This window comes from Coregonus lavaretus (assembly GCF_964263955.1).
Source record: "Coregonus lavaretus genome assembly, contig: HAP1_SCAFFOLD_737, whole genome shotgun sequence".
In the NCBI taxonomy this organism is placed as follows: domain Eukaryota; kingdom Metazoa; phylum Chordata; class Actinopteri; order Salmoniformes; family Salmonidae; genus Coregonus; species Coregonus lavaretus.
Window position 1 is genome coordinate 6,307 of NW_028166641.1, and position 3,292 is coordinate 9,598.

Consider the following 3,292-nt stretch of genomic DNA (forward strand, 5'->3'; position numbering starts at 1 on the left):
GTCTTGTCTCTCCAGGGTTAGGGTGATATAGCTAACTGTTAGGTGTATCAGACTGGGTTCTGAACCCCTCTGTCTTGTCTCTCCAGGGTTAGGGTGATATAGCTAACTGTTAGGTGTATCAGACTGGGTTCTGAACCCCTCTGTCTTGTCTCTCCAGGGTTAGGGTTAGATAGCTAACTGTTAGGTGTATCAGACTGGGTTCTGAACCCCTCTGTCTTGTCTCTCCAGGGTTAGGGTGATATAGCTAACTGTTAGGTGTATCAGACTGGGTTCTGAACCCCTCTGTCTTGTCTCTCCAGGGTTAGGGTTAGATAGCTAACTGTTAGGTGTATCAGACTGGGTTCTGAACCCCTCTGTCTTGTCTCTCCAGGGTTAGGGTGATATAGCTAACTGTTAGGTGTATCAGACTGGGTTCTGAACCCCTCTGTCTTGTCTCTCCAGGGTATGGGCATTATAGAAACACTGGACCCCATGTCCTTCACCAACTACTTGAAGAAATACCACAACACCATCTGTGGACGTCATCCTATTGGAGTGCTGCTAAACGTGAGTCATAAGAACAACCAATCAGATTATAATCTGACATCTACAATACACCTTTAGTTACACAGATCTTCTTGTACACAGGGCTGTGTCATGTGACGTGTATCTGACTGTTCCTGTGTCATGTGACGTGTATCTGACTGTTCCTGTGCCATGTGACGTGTATCTGACTGTTCCTGTGTCATGTGACGTGTATCTGACTGTTCCTGTGTCATGTGACGTGTATCTGACTGTTCCTGTGTCATGTGACGTGTATCTGACTGTTCCTGTGTCATGTGACGTGTATCTGACTGTTCCTGTGTCATGTGACGTGTATCTGACTGTTCCTGTGTCATGTGACGTGTATCTGACTGTTCCTGTGTCATGTGACGTGTATCTGACTGTTCCTGTGTCATGTGACGTGTATCTGACTGTTCCTGTGCCATGTGACGTGTATCTGACTATTCCTGTGTCATGTGACGTGTATCTGACTGTTCCTGTGTCATGTGACGTGTATCTGACTGTTCCTGTGTCATGTGACGTGTATCTGACTGTTCCTGTGTCATGTGACGTGTATCTGACTGTTCCTGTGTCATGTGACGTGTATCTGACTGTTCCTGTGTCATGTGACGTGTATCTGACTGTTCCTGTGCCATGTGACGTGTATCTGACTGTTCCTGTGTCATGTGACGTGTATCTGACTGTTCCTGTGTCATGTGACGTGTATCTGACTGTTCCTGTGTCATGTGACGTGTATCTGACTGTTCCTGTGCCATGTGACGTGTATCTGACTATTCCTGTGTCATGTGACGTGTATCTGACTGTTCCTGTGTCATGTGATGTGTATCTGACTGTTCCTGTGTCATGTGACGTGTATCTGACTGTTCCTGTGTCATGTGACGTGTATCTGACTGTTCCTGTGTCCTGTGACGTGTATCTGACTGTTCCTGTGTCCTGTGACGTGTATCTGACTGTTCCTGTGCCATGTGACGTGTATCTGACTGTTCCTGTGTGTGATTGGTTGTGTTTTCCAGGCTGTGTCTGAGCTGAGGAAGAGTGGAACAGAGATGAACTTCTCCTTCCTAAACTATGCCCAGTCGTCCCAGTGCAGGAACTGGCAGGACAGCTCTGTTAGCTACGCAGCCGGGGCCCTCATTGTACATTGATGTGGTCCACCTCGGGCGTGTCCCAAATGGCTCCCTCTTCCCTATATAGTACTTTTGACCAGGGCCGATAGTAGCCTTTTCCGAGCCAGAAAAGCTCCTGCCCCATGGGCCAACGACCTGTTAGTGTAGAGTGAGACAGCTTGATGTACAAGACACTGGACAAGACCCTAGTCTTATCGCAGGGTCTATATGGCTCTGGTCTAAAGTAGTGCACTATATAGGGAATAGGGTGCTATTCTCTGGTCTAAAGTAGTGCACTATATAGGGAATAGGGTACCATTTCGGATGCACACCTTCCCAGGGGCCACTGTAGCTCCGAACCCCTGACCCTCTATTGCCATAACGATGACCTGGATACACCCTTACTCCGCCAGCCAATGAGAAGAGATATTATATCCAACAACGCTTTAGAAATGAGTCTCCTACCCTCCTCCTTTATCCACAGTTCCCCCTCTCTCCCCACCTCCTCAGTTGTAAGGTTTTTTGGTTGAAGTGCAGTTGCAGTTTTTGAGATTGTTGGGTTGGAAGGGAAGGGGTGTTTGGTTATTTTGGCCTGGGTGGAGTGGGAGTATTTGGGGTTCTTTTAGGGACTCGACTTGTTCCTTATGAGCCTGTTGTTTTTCTGAACAAGACATTTAAAATGAATATTAAACTTTGAAATAATGTATAATCATTAATTAATCTTTACATTTGCACTCTTTGCAGACCTGTGCTCGTGTAATCTGACTTACTGAAAGGTATAATAAAAGAATGGAATAAATATTTTACTTAAATGATACCTGATGATGAGAATGAAATGAAATGAGTTTTGACTGACCGCTTTACAAGCTATGATAATGTCCTAGAAGTAATTCCATGTCCCAAATGGCACCCTATTCCCTATATAGTGCACTATTCTTGACCCGAGCCCATGGGGTGTAATTTGGGACACTGAGAATAGCATCCTAGGTAGCTACTAGCTAGCTACCACCGTTGTTAACTTAATAAAGCCTACTGTTGTAGTTGCTAACATAGGGCTGCACACAACGGTAGCTTCCCAAATGGCACCCTGTTCCCTGTATAGTGCACTAACCTATTAGCCTCGTTCAACAATCCTGATCTCTCAAGCTTACATTCTGTTTCGCTACATGGATTGATGAAGGAAGTGAAAGAGGCGGATCAGGCCACTACTGTCCAGACGCAGCACACTATAAAGGGACTAGGCTGTCATTTGGGATGCACACAACCAGTTCACTAACTTTAACCCTCTGCTGTCAAATACCAAAAAATTTATTATTATTACTACTACTATTAGTCTTAAAATATTAGCTTTCTCTGATTTTATATATTTCTGTTAACTTTTTATTGATCCTTATTTTGATGGTATCATAGATATGTATTTACTAGCAGTCTGGTTGTACATCTGAACCTGGTCCCAGATCTGTTGGTGCTATCAAGTCAACTCTTTGTCAAACAGTAGCATGAAGGCACAGACTGACTGTTACCCAGGCTACCGCAGTAACATTCTCCATGTAACGGTCCTGTGGTTCTGTTGGTAGACTGACTGTTACCCAGGCTACCACAGTAACATTCTCCATGTAACGGTCCTGTGGTTCTGTTGGTAG

The 3,292-nt window shown here is 45.1% G+C and overlaps 1 long non-coding RNA gene across 1 annotated transcript; it reads left to right on the forward strand.

The window, feature by feature from the left end:
- The first annotated feature begins 440 nt into the window (after nucleotides 1-440).
- LOC311114471 lies at nucleotides 441-2,471 on the forward strand. The gene is made up of 2 exons (XR_014611116.1): nucleotides 441-546; nucleotides 1,557-2,471. It is a non-coding gene; the product is annotated as an uncharacterized lncRNA (long non-coding RNA).
- The last annotated feature ends 821 nt before the right edge of the window (nucleotides 2,472-3,292 follow it).